This window comes from Lytechinus pictus, chromosome 10, assembly GCF_037042905.1.
Source record: "Lytechinus pictus isolate F3 Inbred chromosome 10, Lp3.0, whole genome shotgun sequence".
In the NCBI taxonomy this organism is placed as follows: Eukaryota; Metazoa; Echinodermata; class Echinoidea; order Temnopleuroida; family Toxopneustidae; genus Lytechinus; species Lytechinus pictus.
The window spans coordinates 15782050-15792283 of NC_087254.1; positions in this window are offsets into that span (position 1 = coordinate 15782050).

The following is a 10234-nucleotide window of genomic DNA, read 5'->3' on the forward strand; positions in this document are numbered from 1 at the left end:
TAATTTGAGCCTATTTATGTCCGAAATACTATCGCTGACGAATTTTGAATCGAAAAAAAAGAAGAAGATATGTATACATAAAAATATCAAACAAATAACATAAATCGATCACGGTACCGGAATTGTTTTAATTTACATCATTGTTCGCTTCGAATCCAATTTTTATCAATTTCTGATAGACATCACTTGAAACAGTAACATAATAGTTCACAAAGTGCGTTCCAATCTTTAATTACTTGACATAATTATCAACGTGATCCTTTGTCAGGATCCTAAATTGGGAGAAAGTCATTGAGAAATCGATGGATCATTTAAAATTTATCCTGTAGCATCGAACAATTACAGTCGGCTATTTATGGAAATATCGTATCCGTTTACATTTAGAGCGAATTTGAAGTAATGATGTATATAAAACTGTTTTTTCTCAAATATGTCCAAGGATTTTGTAAATATACTTTCTTTAATTATCGTCGGTGCGACAAAATGTAACATATTATATTATCCATGACTCCCAGAGACAGACAGATGATCCAACTTTATAAGAAAAGGAAAGAGAAGACATCTGAAGACGCAGGAGGACGAGGAGCCGGGAAGGAGAGAAAGAAGAAAAAGAGAAGAAGAAGAAGAAAAGGAGAAGAAGATGGGGGAGGAGGAGAAAAAGAGGATTTTGAAGAAGGATGAGGAGTATATAGGAAAATAAAAAGAAGTTTTTGAAGAAGAAAAAGAAGAAGAGGAAGAAAAGTGAAAAGAAGAATAAGAATAAGGAAGATGAAGAAAAAGATAAAAAGAATAATATGAAGAAAGAAGCATAAGAATAACAACAACAAGAATGATAAGAAGAAGAACGTTATGAGGGAGAAAAAAAGGGGGAAAAACAAAAAAGGATGGGGGGAGAGAAAACTAATTGCGCATATACTTTTTTTCTTTTACTTATGTTGTATTTCCTTTTTTCTTTTATATGATATTAAATTATTCAATTCGTAATCATGCAAAAATAAACTATGAATGGATCTTAAATCAAACCAACACACCGTTCTTAATAATCATGAGATGAAATTCATGCAAATTAAAAATAACAACAACTGTGAATCATTATGAACTTCTACATTTCTCGCTATACAAAACAAGATGGAAATGAAATCTAGTTGGTTCTAATGAGGTGTGAATATTAGAAAGGGCGGGAGCTCGGGTAACACCGAGCAAATATTACCAATATGCATATTGTTTGACAAATATCAAACTAGCATTTTCGATATAGCATTGTCAATCCTGAAAAAAGGGGATTATTCTATGCAGGCTATACTAGGTTTCATGTCACAGCGCTGCGGGTAAACACGCCTTTGCCTCTTATTACGGTTTGGGGATCGGTATTAAGGATTATAGTGAGTGGTTACATCGATGGTTATGAACGATTCATACTCGTTTTCATTTCATTAAAGGGGTACTCCGGTATGAAAATAATTGTATCTAAAAAAATATTTAAAAAACACCGAGTAAAATGAACGCTTTAAATGTCATTGAAATCCGATTACAAATAACGAAGTTATTGAATTTTAAAGAATATTTTATGAAAACAGTTATATGCACACCGCCTTAAATATTCATTAGGTGGGCTAATGATGATGATGATATCATGTCCCCGCTTTCCTTTATGCAATTATACAAAAGCATAATTGTTTCATTTTCGCCCATAGGAGTGTGTATGACAAATGTCTCTCTTGTAACAAAATGAGTTGCAGCAATGAATATTCAATGCATTAAATTGGGTGTCAATTCAATTTATTTCATTTTTGGTGGACAAGATTTGAAGAAATGTAATTTCATTATAATAAAATACAAAAGAATAAGTGGTGTTATGACATCATCAGTTTGCTCATTGCATATTCATAACGACATACATATAAAACTGTTTCGCCGAAATAATGCAAAATTTTAAGTCATAACTTTGTTATTCCTTGTTCGATTTTGATGGAATTTTCAGTTTTAGGTTTGTCTGATTTTACTTGCTCTGTTAGAAAACATAAACGTGTATTTTTAGTTTTCTGTAATATTAATTGTGAGTTTCTGACTCTCTGAATCATCTGTTAATTTCTAATGTTACATTTTGTATTTTGAACTACAAGAATCTGATAAAATTGCAATACAGATACACTCCCTTCTTTTTGTATTAATTAAAACCAAGTACATCACTCTTTTAATTACGTGTACAATTTAATATATATATATATATATTTATACATTACGATATTACGTTCCGCGTGTTGGACATAGAAGATATAAACTGTTGGAACTAAGTACAATGCATTACCACTTTGCCTCATTAATATATTTATACATTTATATATATATATATAAAGGAAGTGGGCCCTTCACAAAACGTGTTGTGCAGCGCATCATGTTCAAGGTGTAGACGTGAAAATAGGGGACATGGATGCTAGACCTAGCTTTGTGTATCAAATGCATTTGGCGAGCTTCCGGCCTCGGGCCTTCATCAGGCCTATACAGTGCGTCCCAGAAAAAAAACGAAACCGAGATTAAGCGATGATTTATCATAACTTAATCACAAATACAATAGACAAATGACCTACCAATGTATAGCTTAGAATCTCCTCTTTCATCTGATATTACTTAGATTATTCCTCATTCACGCATGAGTGAGCAAAAACAATTTGGAGAAAGGATGCCAAAAACTCATTTGGCGGGGGGTATCTGAATTTCAAAAAGAAAAAATCACATGCCTAAAAAGTTCAATATCTGCTCTTTTATTTGATACCTTAATCACAAAAATGGTCAAGAAGTAAAAAAGTTATGTTCCCTCGAAACAATGCTTGTATTTCCAAAATTTCACAGATTCCATTCCATTCCATTAAGTGTAAACACGGTATATATCGGCAATTGGTTCTGAACCAAATGCCGATGCAGAATCGGCATTTGGATTGCGTTTACACGTTGTTACAGCTCGCGGTTCAGAACCGCGCGAGCCGATGCAAAAACCTGAAATGATACGCATACCTACAATATACGTCATAATAAATACAACGCTGGATCAGTGCGCTTACAATTACGTCACAATGGTAAAGTAATTGAAATGCGCACAAATTGCCGGTGCAGAATCGGCTTTCTGTTTACACGTAGTAAAAAAGCCGATTCTGCATCGGCTCGCGGTTCAGAACCTACTACTTTGGTGGTGCAAATTGCCGGTTCTGAACCGCGAGCCGATTCAAGTTGCTCGCGTTTACACGCTATGAAAAAGCCGATTCAAATGCCGATTAATACCGTGTTTACACTTAATCGGCAATTGGTTCTGAACCAAATGCCGATGCAGAATCGGCATTTGGATCGCGTTTACACGTTGTTACAGCTCGCGGTTCAGAACCGCGAGCCGATGCAAAAACCTGAAATGATACGCATACCTACAATATACGTCATAATAAAGACAACGCTGGATCAGTGCGCTTACAATTACGTCACAATGGTAAAGTAATTGAAATGCGCACAAATTGCCGGTGCAGAATCGGCTTTCTGTTTACACGTAGTAAAAAAAAGCCGATTCTGCATCGGCTCGCGGTTCAGAACCTACTACTTTGGTATTGCAAATTGCCGGTTCTGAACCGCGAGCCGATTCAAGTTCCTCGCGTTTACACGCTATGAAAAAGCCGATTCAAATGCCGATTAAGTGTAAACACGGTATTAGTGTAAACACGTAGTATTGCGCGTTTCAGATACGCGTCGCCATTTAAGTGCGATCTTTGTAAAACACTCTCTATATAAATTCAAAATTAGGCGGTTCTACAGAATTTCCCTGGTCTTAATCTTTCTAAATTCCTTTCAAGTCTCCTGTCGATAAATTTAAAATCGTCGTCGAATATAGAACGAAAATTCGAATTCAGTCAGCGGCTCCCGAACCGAAGACTATTCAAATCCACCAATCAAAATGTACATCGGCGTAGCAACGATGTGCATACAAATGGGATCATGACATCATGTGCTTTCACATTTTAGAAACTATACATCATCATAGAACACTCACAAAACTCAAAAGCGTTTTGGAACTGTCGGTGCAAGAAATTAAAACTGGGTTTGACCTAAATGTGTGGATTTTCTATTTGCAAAACCATTAGTAACTTTTCATGCATTACCATTGGGGTATGAATTATTATTTGACAAAAAGAAAACATCTTCCAAGTTCTTACAATGTCAGAAACGTCACAAAAATTAAATATAGTATATATATATATATATATATATATACAGAAGAATGCAGGTGTATTACCGTACAGAGCGGGGCAGTGCCCCCCCCCCCCAGAAATTTAAAAAACTTACATTTTGTTACTGAAATCTTTCACAAAATCCACTAAACTTATACAACCTTTAATTCGTTAATTTCACTTTACAAATGCAAAAACGCCACAATGACAAGCTCCCTCGCTTTCGACATTTAAAAAAAAAAAAGTTTATGCATGCTGCCCCTCCCCAGCAAAAAAAATTCTGCATCCGGCCATGTGCAGGTGTATGGTTACACCTAAAACTTGTCTATTTTTAACAATAGACCTAGTTCTTACAGGAGACTCGATTTCGCAGACTCCTGAAAAACGCCATAAATCCACCTTCGAAATGTTTATTGGTGTACAAGATGGCCAGTGGTATCAAAGAGGGGTGAACGGTCGTTAGATACGAGACCCGGAGAAAAATGTAATCAAGAAACGTAGGGGAACTAGAACTGGATCCTGCGACCGTTACTACTGATGGTGTCCAGGAGACGGTCAAGGTCAAGAAAAGGAGAAAGACGAGGCGCAGCATCCGGACTTCCTCTCTTAAGATGAACTGTCGACAACAACAAAGATTCTTAAGACGAAACTTGGACCTTCGCTTTTCTGAAACTCCCTGTCCATCCTGCTCACTGTCTGCAATGCTTGATTTGTTCCATGCTGTTGTAGAGCCACTCTTGCCGTGCCTCGTGGTTCTATTCTCTTGCTGTTTCATGGTTGATGAGGATGAAGAGGAGGGAACTGATCGATGAGGCATGAGTACTGGCTGTGTTGTAACGACCGAAGCAAAGCTTTTCGGATCTTCACCGTTTAAGATAACTCTGTTTGTAGAATCACTTGTATTTCGACTAACCCTGGATACGTGACAGTTTGCTTTTGATGGATCAGAGGACACCTTTGACTTTATATAACGTATCTTTTTTACAACAATGATAAGAGAAACGAGAGATGATATGAAAGGCAATAGCATAATGATCAATGTCTCCGCGATCCATATCCCGCGTAATGGGTTGTCATCACGAGCTACAAAACAAGTCGGGTCTGATCGAATGTTGATTTTGCAGTACAGCGGCGAAGAGTCGGCAATCACGAATAAAGATGAAGCAACAAGCGCTAATTTGGCCCCTCGTTTTAGGCGTTTCTTGTCGACTGACCACTTCACAATCTCAATGCCTGAGGTGACCGAAGACACTATCAGCGCAAAAGCAAACATTTTCATGAACATGCTTGAAAATACAAGGTAGAGTCTGCAGTAGAGGACACTTTGTCTCGACTTTTCGTTCAAGATGGCGGTCAGGCTGAATGAATTCATCAGAAAGCAGTTCATCAAGTTCACAGCTGTAAGGTACACGACGGATACGATCGTTGCAGACTGACGAATCCGAGGATTCTGTCTGATCATCACTAGGAGAACAGTATTAGCGATGATACCTATGAACATCAGACAAGTAACGTAAACTACCAGCGCTATACGCGCCCCGATACTTAGATTGAAGCTCTGAGTCTTGTTTTCTGCTCCGTCAAACATGCTGAAGTCTTCGGAAATATCCGCCATTTTCATATTCAGCCTTTGTTCGTTATACTTCGGATGGTAGAATTAAAGTCCTTTTGATAAATCCTTTCTCCAAACCTGATAAAGTGAAAACTTCTCTGATTGTGTTTGGAAGCAGAGTTTTAATAATTATTGTGAAAATTTGTAACGCGAAGAAAAGAGACGAGGAGGAAATATTTGCTATCCAATGAGCTCTCAATATATTCATTTCTCCTTGTTAACACAGAAAATTGTTAAAAGCACAATAAGAATGTCAGTCAGCATGACTTTAATAATTAAGCTTACGTTGCCATCATTAATCGCTTGATATGTTGTCACTCTCTGGAAGCAATATCAGTTTAATTAGAATCAAAGTTGTGTTGGTGCCTGACGAGCATGCTTAGTTAGGAGCAGAACGTTAGTAAAAGAAAAAAAATATATAGGTCTTAATTTGAACCAGCGCATTAGATCAAAATTAGAGGGATGTGTTGTGATGTTGCTATAGAAACGCGATTCTGAAAATTGGTTTCTCTCCCTCCTCCTCTTTCTCTCTACTTCTCTCTATCCCCCTCACTCTCTCTGTCCCCCTCTTTCTCTGTCTATATCTCTGTCTCTATCCTTGTCGTTTATTTTCTCCCCTCGATCTCTCTAATCCATACTCTGTCAGTTTGATGTTCATATCTTCTTTATTGGCAGAATGGCATGAATGGCCCTGAATAGAACGCAGCAAACCAATTAACATCATTTGAGGTTGAAGGAATAATAATTGGTTGACCTAATTGGCTATACGAAAGGAAAGTAAATATAAATCGGCAAATTCTATATATGGTTTGCCTTAAAAAAATAGTTTCGAAGAACGTTGGTGAATTACCAGGGTGAAGTGGAACCTGCTGCCCCATTCCACCCCAATGTAAAATAAAAAGTTCCCATACTGACATTTTACACCCCCCCCCCCCCCTCCGAGTAAACACCCTCGATTAGCCACCCTCTGCAATTGGGTCGCTAGGATTTATTTTCCAGCAGGGTGGCACGGGGAGGGGGGGGGGGGCTTGAAATTTTTTAGGGGCACCAATATAATTTGTTTGGGGGATAGTCCTAAAGACCAAAATGTTAAGTATACCTTAGCTTTATTCTTGCATGCACGATTAAGAAATTAAACTCGCATTATTTATTTTGACCTTGTCATGTGATGTATATAGACCTGAATGCCAAAGGCGCCGCTCAAAAAAAAAGTACAAGAAAGAAAAGGCGCTGCTTGAAAAAATAAAAATAAAGGAAAGAAAAGGCGCCGCTTAAAAAAATATACACTGATATAATATTAGCAACATGTAAAGGAAAGACTATCCCCCGGCGAAGCACAATCATATCATCTTCCTTATCTTTTCTTTTAACTACCCTTTTCCCAACAACTTTGCCGGTTAAAAATAATCAGCAGTGCGCTGCCTGCATATAACTGGCGCCAATCAAGAATAATCACTGCCACCTTAATCTAAATCGGCGCCGGACAAGAATAATCAGCGCCAGACAAGAAAAATCGGCACTGCCAGAGTCTTTAACCGGCGACGATCATAATCAGCGCCACCTAAATCTAAATCGGCACTGGACAAGAATAATCGGCGCCATCTGGTTATAAATCGGCGCTGCCAGAGTCTTAACCGGCGCCGATCAAGAATAATCAGCTCCACCTAAATCTAAATCGGCGCCGGGTAAGAATAATCGGCGCCATCTGGTTATAAATCGGCGCCGGTAAAGAAAAATCAGCGCTGCCTGAGTTCTTAACCAGCGCCGATCAAGGATAATCAGCGCCACCTATATCTAAATCGGGGCTGGTCAAGAATAATCAGCGCCATCTGGTTATAAATCGGCGCTGCCTGAGTCTTAACCGGCGCCGATCAAGAATAATCAGCTCCACCTAAATCTAAATCGGCGCCGCGGACAAGAATAATCAGCACCACCTGTTTAAAATCGGCGCCAGTCAAGAATAATCGGCGCCTCCTGGTTCTAAATCGGCGCCAGTCGATTATGAATTGCCGCTGCCTGAATCTTACGTGACATCGGTAAAAATAATCCGCAGTTCAGCACTACTTGTTCTAAATCGGCGCCGGTCAAGACAATTCGGCACTGCCTTTGTCTTAACCGGCGCCACCTAAATTTAAATCGGCGCCGGTCAAGAATAATCAGCGTCCCCTGGTTCCAATAAATAGGCGCTGGTAGAATAATGAAAAAAGGGCCTATTGCCAACCAAATCTAGATCGGCGCCGGTCAAGAATGATCAGCGGCACCTGGTTATACATTTTATTGTTGAATGGTCATAACAAATCTTATCGCATGCCCTTACAGAGTGGACTGGGGCGGGCAGTTGCCCACAGATGTCATGAAATCTTTAATTTGTTATTCAAACAATCCCAGAATCATACAAAAGCGTAGAGCAAATCCTTTAATTTTGATCTTATTTTCCAATGCTTTAATAAAAAAAGGTCAGTCACTTTTCTTTTTTACACATTCCACATTGTGCCACCTCTATGGCCTTTAGTGTAAGACAGCTACTATAGTGTTTTATGAAGATGATTCGATATTTTAGTCCAAAACTTTGCTAAAACCCGTTGCTATTACCGGGAGTGTATAATTATGCAACCAGAAGTATATTCGTTAGACCTTAAACCACTAAAGATCATTTTCAATGTATAAATACAGTTTGTCAATACCTTTGTTTTAACGTTTAAATGTTTACGCCTCAAAATTTGATTTATTTTCATCTTCCATTAAGTTAAATATTATTCATCTGATCACTCAGGAAGAAGTTAAAAACAAAGATAACGATACCTGTAAAACTGGAGAACTATTTCCAAAGCTCTGTCTTGAATGATCTCTTTCTGAATTCAGGTCATAAGCATCATATCCAGTTTCATCAAAGTAATTAGATAAAAATTACTCATCATTACAAATTGCATTAGATTTAGTAAATAGCATCACAATATATACCAAATTCTGTATATTGGCCTATACATCATGTACATGAAAATTGAATGATAATATATAAACCTGGATTGGTGATGTATTCCGAATGATTCATGATGTAGTATCATTGTATATACAGAGGCGTCGATCCGGGGGGGGGGGGGCAGGGGGGCGATCGCCCCACCAATGAAAATATTGGGGGGCAAACATATCGTTTTGCCCCCCCCCCCCCCCCAATAATTCCGCATGTGCAAAAATAAAATAAGATGGTTATGTTACACAGAAATCAGCAAGCGAGATTGAGCTACACAACTCGCTCTTTATTTAAAATCGTGCTCAAATTGTCCGCTTTTCAGATTGGAATATAAAAATTTTCAGCTCGCGCTTCGCGCTCGCATCATTTCTGTAGCAAAACCCCATACTTTTCATGATTAAATATAGGTGAATAGAATGTCCCGTTTTCGGTTCTAAACCTCAAAAGGACTCCCGCTTCGATTTGCAATAATCTTTTGTTGGATGTAATCTTGTTCTTTATTAAAAACGTCCATTAAACTGTCATTTTTTCAGATCGAAATACCAAACTTTTAAGCTCGCGCTCGCATCTAATTTTTTTTAGTTACCCATCTTAATCATTGGTACCAAAAATGCTTCGAATATCAAGCTTTCTGGTCAGAATATAAAGAAATTTAAGCTCGCCCTCGGCACTCGCATTATGTGTAGTGAGATATGTATCCTCCTCATGAGTTACTACAAACAGTCCTAATTAACAGGCACCTTTTTCCTGTTTTCAGGTCAGTATACTAAAAAATATCAGCTCGCGCTTCGTGCTTGCATTGATTTGTTGGTGAGATAATTATGTGTCTCTATCTCATGAGTCATATAAATAAATAAATATATATATATATATATATATATATATATATTGTAAAGAAATTAATGAAGAGAACAATGGTAGGCGTAGCTTAAATCAAGGTTCCCCAGAGCTCTCTGCCGGGAATCGAACCCGGGCCCCCAGCTTTGAACGCCGGTGCCTTAACCACCTTAACCTTCACCCGACAAAGGAAATTATAAATTGGTATAGTGTCGAAAATCTGTCTATCTGACGGTCAATCGGATCGGGGTCGCCCTAGCCACTAACCCGTCTCTGTGGTCGCTCCGCCGCCCCTGTGTGGGGCACACGGCACTGCACTCTAAAAAAAACCTCTTCATTTTTTAATAGAATCTATTCAGATTTGAATAGAAAACCTCTTCCGAGGGACACTTACAAGGTTCTCTTCAAAATGAAGAGGAAAATCTATTCAAATAAATGAATATGTATTCTATTCAAAGTTAAATAGTTTTCCTATTCAAGAATGAATAGAATCCTATTAAAAATGAATAGAATCAGTTTCATCCTCTTGTTAAATTGGAATATACCCTATTCAAAGTTAAATAGTATTCCTATTCAAGAATGAGTAGTCTTTCTATTCAAGAATGA